Here is a 12,753-nt window from a genome sequence, read left to right as displayed (position 1 = left end):
CGATATAGATGTCTATTTTGAACCTCTTCTAGATGATTTGCAATTATTGTGGGATAGCGGGATAAAAGTCTTTGATGGATATAGGAATGAAACTTTCAATATGAGAGCGATGTTGTTGTGTACAGTAACCGATTATCCGGCTTATGGTGACCTTTATGGACATACTGTGCACGGGAAAGAGGCTTGTCCATTGTGTTGGGAGGATATCATATCAAAATATTTGAAATTTTCTCATAAGTATGTTTATCAGGGAAGTCGGAGGCTCCTGGAACTTGATCATTGTTATCGTAAGAAACAGAAAGCATTTAATGGGAGTCAAGAACTTCGTGAACCTCCTAGAATTTTGAGTGGGCATGAAGTTTATCAGAAAGTTAAGGATATTGATATAAAATATAGGAAGAAGGGAGGTTCTAAATTGGCTACTCGTGGGTATAAGAAAAGATCCATTTTCTTTGATAAACTTCCATATTGGGCTGACCTAGAGGTGAGGCATTGCCTCGATTTCATGCACATTGAGAAGAATGTCTGTGATAATATCACCAATACCCTCCTAAATGTTCCCGGCAGAACAAAAGATAACAAAGCAGCTAGGGAAGATATGAAATCGATGGGTATTAGGCCGAGTTGGCACCATAGAAGAAAGGTAATGGTACCTTTTTACCGCCAGCGGCTTATACCCTTTCAGGGAATGAGAAAAAAGAGTTTTGTGCATGCTTGAAAGGCATTAAGGTGCCACAGGGTTATTCGTCGAACATCAAAAGCCTTGTGTCAATGCAAGACCTAAAACTCACCGGGTTAAAGTCACATGACTGTCACACTTTGATGCAACAATTACTATCTGTGGCTATTCGTTCCATTTTACCTGACAAGGTACGATATGCTTTAACTATATTCTGTGTCTTCTTCCAGTCCATATGCGAGAAAGTCATTGATCCCGATGACGCGGAGTCTTTGCAGAACCTCGTTGTCACGTCTCTATGTCAGCTAGAAACGTATTTTCAACCATCATTTTTCACTATCATGGTTCACCTAACTGTTCAGTTAGTTAGGGAGATTTTATACCTTGGGCCCGTGTACTTGAGATACCAGTATCCTTTTGAAAGATTGATGAAAGTGTACAAGGAATACACATCTAATCGGTATCGCCCACAAGGTTGTATTGCTGAGTGCGCTATTATCGATGAAGCTCTTGCATATTGTTACGCGCACCTCTCCGAGGATGAATTAATTGGCATTCCTAAGAATCGTCAAAGTGACTGGACGATGACTGGAAAAGGCATTAGGGGTCGGGTTGAAAAAATTGTGACACGTGACATGATTCATTTAGCACATACGTACGTGCTTCACAACGATGATGAGGTACAACCTTATATTCAGCATCACCAAAATGAGCTCAAAGACGCTTACCCAAACAAGAGCGAGATGTGGCTTGCAAACGAGCATAATAAGATTTTTGGAGACTGGTTTAGGAATATTGTCTTAGATTATAAGAATCACTATGGTGATTACATATCTCCTAGGTTACTACGTCTTGGTTTAGGTCCAAATGCCAGAGCCACTTTTTACAGCAGTTTTGCCATCAATGGATATCCTTTTTACACCCGCAAGCAAGATGAGTTTAGCATAATACAAAATAGTCGTGTTTGTTGTGAATTTGAGGCGATGCACTTTGCTAGTTCAAGAGATAAAAATCCTATTTGGGGAAAAATGCATTATTATGGTGTAATTCAAGAAATTTTGGTATTAGATTACATTGATTTCAAAATACCTCTATTCCGATGTAAGTGGGTAGATAACAACAATGGTGTTCGAAAGGATAATATGGGATTTACGTTGGTGAATTTTGATAAGGTTGGCAATAAGGATGATCCGTTCATAATGGCATCACAAGCTAAACAAGTGTTTTACGTCACTGATCCTATTGATAAGAAGGGGTCTGTTGTATTATCTATAAGGAGTAGACGGTGTGCACCCGATAGTGGTGATGATGATAAGGATGTCGTATTTGAGGGACTGGATCTCCATACTCTATCAAATTTTGATGATGCTGGCAATGATGACAGTACAAGCATCTATATGCGTGATGTCCACGGTGAAGGTATTTGGATTAAGGAAGAAACATTGTCATCCAAAAAACGTCCCTGAACCTGAGAGGGTTATATAAGTAAGTATATATGTGTTTTGGTTTTATTGTCTTCATTAAACATAACTGCATAAGAAGCACTTATCAACATTCTCTGAACTCTACTCTTGCTCCTATCAGTTTTCCAGTTGCTGGCTGACCTGGTCCGAAAGAAGAAGGAGCATCAGATTTCCAGTTGCTGCTTATGTTATTATTTCGTTACACTAGCTGCAATCATCTCTATATCTACATTTAAACATTTGCAAATCAGAGAATTTTTTTTTTGTCAGACCTCTAGAATTTTTTTTACAGAAATCCTAGCATCATTTCTGTTGCAGATTTTTTCTTTTCATATGTTATTGCCTTGATTTTTTTTCTTATGTTATTGCCTCAATTTTTGTCAGACCTGGTAGTTTATAATTTCATGGATCTGGTAACCGTGTGCATTTCATATGTTATTATTTCGATACACCAGCTGCAATCAGCTTGTAGTATATTTTGTAAACATTTTTTTTCTATATGCAAATTAAAATGCAGCTAGCAGTGTTTTACTGTTTTAATTATAGGTTATCATGGGTGAAAAGCGGAAAAGAAAAGACGCGGACGATGAGGATAAGCCTGGAGAGAGGGGTGCTACGAAGTGTCCTGCAGCTATAGCGGCCAAAACACCGCTTAAATTAAAATTGAATTCCAAGGACTTGCCTACTGGTCCAAATGCTGGTACTTTGTCTACTTGGATTGGAGTTACAACGAGACAGTATGCGCCTCTCGATTTAGAAGATTTCATGAAATTGAATCCTATTTTGGAGAAGTTGTTGTTAGATCGTATAAAGGTATGACATTTTATTTTTTTAAATTCAAAGATAATTCGCCTGTATATGATAGCTATTCATTATAGAAAAGCTAGTACGTTGTTTTTTTTTTTACGTGAAAGGTTAGTATATAAATCAAAGAATAATGTCCAGCACAAAGGTTAGATAATTCTTCTCCCAAAATCTTGCAATCACTTTTTAACCCGCCTTACGAGTCCCGGGGGATTATCAGAGTCTGATCCACTCTTGCCTTGTTCCTAGCTCTCCAATTAGCATATAGGACTGCTACATGAGCAGCACAGATCACTCTTTTCTGCAATTTAGTCCCACCATGATGCCTAGTAAACCATCTGGACAATTCAGCAGCAGGGAAAGCCTTGTGCGAGATGGTTTTTGCAGAATACTAATGCATTGTCCCATCAAGTAGTCAAAGCCTTAGTCATAAGTTTGCCTTTCATTGCTGCCCAATAGATGAATGAGGACTTAGGAATGTTAAGTGAACTGGTACGTTGTTGTCTACTTACTTATACACATATGCAGGAAGCATTTGATATAGATGAATGCTATGATGTATATCTATTAAAGAAGGCAGCAAACTGCTTCAGGCAGTGGAAGTGTGACCTTGCTAATAAACACTTGTATGTCAACAAGGAGACAGGTGAGATGAAAAAGAGTCCACCATTAAAGAAGCATCCCAACATCACTCAGGAACAATGGGATAAATTCAAGAAGGTTCGAGCTAGTGACAGATTTAAGGTTACTTATCCTCATCTATTTTTTTTTGGTAAAATGTGAGTATTTTGTATTACTTAAAATTGATCAACTTACACATAGTACTTACAAAACATATGATCAATACAAATAATTACCAACTTCCTTATACTAAGTGTCTAGCTTATGCAACCAGTCTTTATCTTTTGATGAAACTACTCTATCAACCTTCATTTAATGCGAGCATGAATCATCCTCTTAAGCTCCTACACAATACTCTCAGGATGTGTGAGTTTTTGATCAATCCTGCAATAGTTCCTCTCAAACCAAAGCCGATACCAGAATGTTGCAATAACCATCCTGCATACCTTCATCTGTATATCAGACAATCCCAGACAATGAGTTGAGTTTAAATTGTAGCCATTGCTCTAGGTGAACCTTAATCTGCTCACCATATTTGCATCTATGAAAAATGTGTTGATGAGTTTCAACCCCATTTTCATGGACCACACATCGATTCTGTCACAAATATTCATCGAATAATTTCTCACGCGTATTTAAAGCCTCATGATGAATCAACCAGCTGATAATAGAATGTTTAGGCACGCACCATGCATCCCAAACATCCTTATGCCAACCAACAGAGGGGTGTCCTCCCTGCAACATACCATAACCTGATTTAAGACTGTAACCCTTAGGATCATGAGCCCAATGGTTATTCACATACCCAGTGGACATCAGACCCTTAACCTTGCAAATGTTTCTCCAATTCCAGTTGGAATCAGCTGGAGGAACATAAGAATATATAACCTTTAATTTTTTTTAGTAATTAAACTGTGAGGCTTTTCATGAATAATAGAAAACTGCTCAATCACCTATATAACATTTTTCTTCACTTCTTTGACAACCTCCTCTGGCCTTCTCAGTTTTATTACCTTGCTTAGTTAATAATTTGGTTGATTCTTCTTTATTTTTCTCTAATCTACCGTGTTTCTATTTGAAGGCTGTTAGCACTAGAAACCGTGCAAACATTGGAAGGAGGGAGTCGAAGTATTATGGCTCTCGAGGCGGTTACAGATTGATAGAAGACCTTCTCGTAAGAATCAGATGAATTTGACATATATAACATTTATTAAATGATACTCAGATGAATAATGCACATATATTAATAAATTCTTGGTGATTGTATAGGCAAAACAGGGAGTGAAAGTGTTCGATCGGCACATAGCTTATAAAGCAGGCCACACACCTAAAGGAGCACGCGTGAGTAACAAATTTGATACGCAGGTCATAGCCAACATTGTAAGTGTCAGAATAAGATGAGTTTACTTTACTGGTTTATATATCCTTTATTTAATTTGAAGGACTAAAATTATTGTCTGCATATAGGAGAATGTACTGAAGGAGGTTGAAGAAGGGAAATCTGTTCCTAATGGATGTGATGCCGTTCTTGCTAGAGCGATCAGCCGCCCGGAGCATCTAGGTCGATTGAGGGGCGTTCCATTACAGGTAGGAGTCACAAAATATTATGGGAAGACAACACAGAAGAAGAAGAAGAAGAAGAAGAAGAAGAAGAAGAAGAAGAAGAAGAAGAAGAAGAAGAAGAAGAAGAAGAAGTAGAAGAAGAAGGCTGGCAAATATACGGATCAGACGGTGAAAATTAGTATTTACAATATTATATTTTCACATCAGGCTTAATGATGTGTTAAACCAATATATTTTACGCATGCAGGTTCAATTATTGGCTTCAGTGATACTAAAAATGAATGCGGGAGGAAACCCGTCTGAAGAAGAATTAAAGATGATGGAGGATATCATCAATGAGGGTAAGGAGCAGCAGAATGTCAAGCCACGTGCTGATGAAGAGGCAAACAAGGACATGACAGAACATGAGGAAGAGGGACTAGTCAGAGAGAATGAGAAAGAGGTAGTTGTAGGTGTTTCTAACGAAGCTGATGAGGATGTGCAACCTAAGGAGACAGGTACTGATACCCGGGTACAGACATCGCCTTCAGACCAGTTCTCGGTTTTCAGCAAAGTAGTAGCTAGCTAGCGCATTTAATTATGCATATATATAAATACATATGGTTGCAGGTAGCTAATAAAATTGTTTATTCATTAGGGCCAAAAGAAGGAAGCTATTCTAACTCACCCATCATTCGATAAAGTTGTGCGTGTTGCTCGGGGATTCATACATCAGCAAGACCACACATCAGGTGAAGAAATTATCACGGTTCATGGTGCACGACTTATGGAGAATCATAGAAAAGTAGAGATATGCCAAATATTTCCTGGTCATGAAAATCTTGGACTACCAGTCCCAGTGGGTGACGAGCTCACCATTCCGAAAGATGTCGTTCAAGGATTTGTCTAATGGCCTTCTAAACACATTTTCATTGCTCGTTCTTCTTCGAAAAATCAAGTTGGGGTTAGAAAAGTACATCTCCCTTTGTCTTGTTTTGCCTATATAATTAGTAAAGATAAGATGTTGAAATATAAGTATTTTTTTGTAGAGCACAAAAGATGCTGCTAAGGCTGACACGATAGACATTTCTACTACCTCAGCTCCTGCTCCCTTGAAAAATCAAGTTCCGGTAAATAATTAATTTCTTAATTTCTTAACTTTAATTCCTACTACCTCATTTGAGTATTTGTTAATGCCATGTTGAATGATAGTGTGACCTTGCCGATTTAATGCCATGTTTTTCTGTATCTGAGATTTCTTTGCCTAAACTGATCTTTCATTGTTGGTTTTCTACATGAAATGTTGATGCTGCTGTTAGTTGTTGGTGACGGTGATACTTTTTTTATTAACTTTGCTTAAATATTTGTGTCTTCTTAATTAACATACAGGATGTTGGCACAAGCACTAAACCGAACTCCCATAGTTTCTCCAAACTGAAAGATGTTAGGAGCCTATCAAGTAAACCTACTTATACTAGGAATGTTTACATGCAAAAAGTGAGGACACTGACGATGAGAGCATTGTATCAAGAGGCTGATCGTCAGGTTGCGAGTGAGCAATTGATTCTTATTCCGCTCGAGTCAGATATTTTTGGTCAAGAAAATGAAGCAATCGTATCATGGGATATCCTAGCCATATAAGCTGGCCTTCTTGAGATTGATATCCAGCACTTATATGCATTGATGAAGTAAGTGTCTTAAATCATTTACTTAACAAAAGCAACTTACAACTACATTTAGAGTTTTGGTTTTATTTTGGATTTAAAACCATTATTATTTAGGTACTTGAAGACCCGAGTGATGATTGAGAACAAGGTTCCAAATGACCAATACGGATTCATGTTCCCCTATATCTTATCTATGCATATCCCAATGATTGAGTACCAAGAACGTATAGACTATATTGCTTGAGAATTGGCAAAGAACAAAAAGCTTGTTCGAAAGGATAATATGGGATTTACGTTGGTGAATTTTGATAAGGTTGGCAATAAGGATGATCCGTTCATAATGGCATCACAAGCTAAACAAGTGTTTTACGTCACTGATCCTATTGATAAGAAGGGGTCTGTTGTATTATCTATAAGGAGTAGACGGTGTGCACCCGATAGTGGTGATGATGATAAGGATGTCGTATTTGAGGGATTTGGATCTCCATACTCTATCAAATTTTGATGATGTTGGCAATGATGACAGTACAAGCATCTATATGCGTGATGTCCACGGTGAAGGTATTTGGATTAAGGAAGAAACATTGTCATCCAAAAAACGTCCCTGAACCTGAGAGGGTTATATAAGTAAGTATATATGTGTTTTGGTTTTATTGTCTTCATTAAACATAACTGCATAAGAAGCACTTATCAACATTCTCTGAACTCTACTCTTGCTCCTATCAGTTTTCCAGTTGCTGGCTGACCTGGTCCGAAAGAAGAAGGAGCATCAGATTTCCAGTTGCTGCTTATGTTATTATTTCGTTACACTAGCTGCAATCATCTCTATATCTACATTTAAACATTTGCAAATCAGAGAATTTTTTTTTTGTCAGACCTCTAGAATTTTTTTTACGTAAATCCTAGCATCATTTCATTTGATTTTTTTCTTTTCATATGTTATTGCCTTGATTTTTTTTCTTATGTTATTGCCTCAATTTTTGTCAGACCTGGTAGTTTATAATTTCATGGATCTGGTAACCGTGTGCATTTCATATGTTATTATTTCGATACACCAGCTGCAATCAGCTTGTAGTATATTTTGTAAACATTTTTTTTCTATATGCAAATTAAAATGCAGCTAGCAGTGTTTTACTGTTTTAATTATAGGTTATCATGGGTGAAAAGCGGAAAAGAAAAGACGCGGACGATGAGGATAAGCCTGGAGAGAGGGGTGCTACGAAGTGTCCTGCAGCTATAGCGGCCAAAACACCGCTTAAATTAAAATTGAATTCCAAGGACTTGCCTACTGGTCCAAATGCTGGTACTTTGTCTACTTGGATTGGAGTTACAACGAGACAGTATGCGCCTCTCGATTTAGAAGATTTCATGAAATTGAATCCTATTTTGGAGAAGTTGTTGTTAGATCGTATAAAGGTATGACATTTTATTTTTTTAAATTCAAAGATAATTCGCCTGTATATGATAGCTATTCATTATAGAAAAGCTAGTACGTTGTTTTTTTTTTTACGTGAAAGGTTAGTATATAAATCAAAGAATAATGTCCAGCACAAAGGTTAGATAATTCTTCTCCCAAAATCTTGCAATCACTTCTTTTAGAACCTGCCTTACCAGAGTCCCGGGGATTATCAGAGTCTGATCCACTCTTGCCTTGTTCCTAGCTCTCCAATTAGCATATAGGACTGCTACATGAGCAGCACAGATCACTCTTTTCTGCAATTTAGTCCCACCATGATGCCTAGTAAACCATCTGGACAATTCAGCAGCAGGGAAAGCCTTGTGCAGATGGCTTTGCAGAATACTAATGCATTGTCCACTGAAGTAGCAGTCAAAGCCTTAGTCATAAGTTTGCCTTTCATTGCTGCCCAATAGATGAATGAGGACTTAGGAATGTTAAGTGAACTGGTACGTTGTTGTCTACTTACTTATACACATATGCAGGAAGCATTTGATATAGATGAATGCTATGATGTATATCTATTAAAGAAGGCAGCAAACTGCTTCAGGCAGTGGAAGTGTGACCTTGCTAATAAACACTTGTATGTCAACAAGGAGACAGGTGAGATGAAAAAGAGTCCACCATTAAAGAAGCATCCCAACATCACTCAGGAACAATGGGATAAATTCAAGAAGGTTCGAGCTAGTGACAGATTTAAGGTTACTTATCCTCATCTATTTTTTTTTGGTAAAATGTGAGTATTTTGTATTACTTAAAATTGATCAACTTACACATAGTACTTACAAAACATATGATCAATACAAATAATTACCAACTTCCTTATACTAAGTGTCTAGCTTATGCAACCAGTCTTTATCTTTTGATGAAACTACTCTATCAACCTTCTGTTTAATGCGAGCATGAATCATCCTCTTAAGCTCCTACACAATACTCTCAGGATGTGTGAGTTTTTGATCAATCCTGCAATAGTTCCTCTCAAACCAAAGCCGATACCAGAATGTTGCAATAACCATCCTGCATACCTTCATCTGTATATCAGACAATCCCAGACAATGAGTTGAGTTTAAATTGTAGCCACTGCTCTAGGTGAACCTTAATCTGCTCACCATATTTGCATCTATGAAAAATGTGTTGATGAGTTTCAACCCCATTTTCACAGACCACACACTGATTCCTGTCACAAATATTCAGTCTGAATAATTTCTCACGCGTATTTAAAGCCTCATGATGAATCAACCAGCTGATAATAGAATGTTTAGGCACGCACCATGCATCCCAAACATCCTTATGCCAACCAACAGAGGGGTGTCCTCCCTGCAACATACCATAACCTGATTTAAGACTGTAACCCTTAGGATCATGAGCCCAATGGTTATTCACATACCCAGTGGACATCAGACCCTTAACCTTGCAAATGTTTCTCCAATTCCAGTTGGAATCAGCTGGAGGAACATAAGAATATATAACCTTTAATTTTTTTTAGTAATTAAACTGTGAGGCTTTTCATGAATAATAGAAAACTGCTCAATCACCTATATAACATTTTTCTTCACTTCTTTGACAACCTCCTCTGGCCTTCTCAGTTTTATTACCTTGCTTAGTTAATAATTTGGTTGATTCTTCTTTATTTTTCTCTAATCTACCGTGTTTCTATTTGAAGGCTGTTAGCACTAGAAACCGTGCAAACATTGGAAGGAGGGAGTCGAAGTATTATGGCTCTCGAGGCGGTTACAGATTGATAGAAGACCTTCTCGTAAGAATCAGATGAATTTGACATATATAACATTTATTAAATGATACTCAGATGAATAATGCACATATATTAATAAATTCTTGGTGATTGTATAGGCAAAACAGGGAGTGAAAGTGTTCGATCGGCACATAGCTTATAAAGCAGGCCACACACCTAAAGGAGCACGCGTGAGTAACAAATTTGATACGCAGGTCATAGCCAACATTGTAAGTGTCAGAATAAGATGAGTTTACTTTACTGGTTTATATATCCTTTATTTAATTTGAAGGACTAAAATTATTGTCTGCATATAGGAGAATGTACTGAAGGAGGTTGAAGAAGGGAAATCTGTTCCTAATGGATGTGATGCCGTTCTTGCTAGAGCGATCAGCCGCCCGGAGCATCTAGGTCGATTGAGGGGTGTTCCATTACAGGTAGGAGTCACAAAATATTATGGGAAGACAACACAGAAGAAGAAGAAGAAGAAGAAGAAGAAGAAGAAGAAGAAGAAGAAGAAGAAGAAGTAGAAGAAGAAGGCTGGCAAATATACGGATCAGACGGTGAAAATTAGTATTTACAATATTATATTTTCACATCAGGCTTAATGATGTGTTAAACCAATATATTTTACGCATGCAGGTTCAATTATTGGCTTCAGTGATACTAAAAATGAATGCGGGAGGAAACCCGTCTGAAGAAGAATTAAAGATGATGGAGGATATCATCAATGAGGGTAAGGAGCAGCAGAATGTCAAGCCACGTGCTGATGAAGAGGCAAACAAGGACATGACAGAACATGAGGAAGAGGGACTAGTCAGAGAGAATGAGAAAGAGGTAGTTGTAGGTGTTTCTAACGAAGCTGATGAGGATGTGCAACCTAAGGAGACAGGTACTGATACCCGGGTACAGACATCGCCTTCAGACCAGTTCTCGGTTTTCAGCAAAGTAGTAGCTAGCTAGCGCATTTAATTATGCATATATATAAATACATATGGTTGCAGGTAGCTAATAAAATTGTTTATTCATTAGGGCCAAAAGAAGGAAGCTATTCTAACTCACCCATCATTCGATAAAGTTGTGCGTGTTGCTCGGGGATTCATACATCAGCAAGACCACACATCAGGTGAAGAAATTATCACGGTTCATGGTGCACGACTTATGGAGAATCATAGAAAAGTAGAGATATGCCAAATATTTCCTGGTCATGAAAATCTTGGACTACCAGTCCCAGTGGGTGACGAGCTCACCATTCCGAAAGATGTCGTTCAAGGATTTGTCTAATGGCCTTCTAAACACATTTTCATTGCTCGTTCTTCTTCGAAAAATCAAGTTGGGGTTAGAAAAGTACATCTCCCTTTGTCTTGTTTTGCCTATATAATTAGTAAAGATAAGATGTTGAAATATAAGTATTTTTTTGTAGAGCACAAAAGATGCTGCTAAGGCTGACACGATAGACATTTCTACTACCTCAGCTCCTGCTCCCTTGAAAAATCAAGTTCCGGTAAATAATTAATTTCTTAATTTCTTAACTTTAATTCCTACTACCTCAGCTGAGTATTTGTTAATGCCATGTTGAATGATAGTGTGACCTTGCTGATTTAATGCCATGTTTTTCTGTATCTGAGATTTCTTTGCCTAAACTGATCTTTCATTGTTGGTTTTCTACATGAAATGTTGATGCTGCTGTTAGTTGTTGGTGACGGTGATACTTTTTTTATTAACTTTGCTTAAATATTTGTGTCTTCTTAATTAACATACAGGATGTTGGCACAAGCACTAAACCGAACTCCCATAGTTTCTCCAAACTGAAAGATGTTAGGAGCCTATCAAGTAAACCTACTTATACTAGGAATGTTTACATGCAAAAAGTGAGGACACTGACGATGAGAGCATTGTATCAAGAGGCTGATCGTCAGGTTGCGAGTGAGCAATTGATTCTTATTCCGCTCGAGTCAGATATTTTTGGTCAAGAAAATGAAGCAATCGTATCATGGGATATCCTAGCCATATAAGCTGGCCTTCTTGAGATTGATATCCAGCACTTATATGCATTGATGAAGTAAGTGTCTTAAATCATTTACTTAACAAAAGCAACTTACAACTACATTTAGAGTTTTGGTTTTATTTTGGATTTAAAACCATTATTATTTAGGTACTTGAAGACCCGAGTGATGATTGAGAACAAGGTTCCAAATGACCAATACGGATTCATGTTCCCCTATATCTTATCTATGCATATCCCAATGATTGAGTACCAAGAACGTATAGACTATATTGCTTGAGAATTGGCAAAGAACAAAAAGCTTGTTTTTGCCCCTTATAATGAACAAGGGTATGTAATTGGCTGTTGTCTCTATAGCATGTGCATTTTTTTTACTCAAATATAATTAATATTTAAACTTGCAGCATGAGCAATTTTGTTTTTAAAATGTATTGTTGTCTCCAGGAGGCATTGGGTGCTAGGTGTTGGAGTATGTGTCCTCGACAATAATGCAATCACATGTTTAAATCTCATAATGAGAATGCATGAGGGAAAGTAATACTTTATTGTCAATTGATCCACATTAATCGATAATGATTGGCTGACTAGAGTTTGACATTACTGTCGACGGTGGTGATCAGTTGATCCCTTAAGGTCATATCTCTAGGGTAACACTCTTAATTGTTTAATTAATTAATTGTATGATGATACAAGTTAATTAATTCCTTAAAATTGAGCAAATGGTTTTGTGAGTGAGAATACGTATCTTATTGTAATTTGATTAAATAAGATTCGTACTAAGTAA

The sequence above is a fragment of the Silene latifolia genome, chromosome Y (assembly GCF_048544455.1).
Source record: "Silene latifolia isolate original U9 population chromosome Y, ASM4854445v1, whole genome shotgun sequence".
Taxonomy (NCBI): Eukaryota; Viridiplantae; Streptophyta; class Magnoliopsida; order Caryophyllales; family Caryophyllaceae; genus Silene; species Silene latifolia.
The sequence above is the reverse complement of the archived record's forward strand: the minus strand, read 5'-3'. Positions refer to the sequence as shown.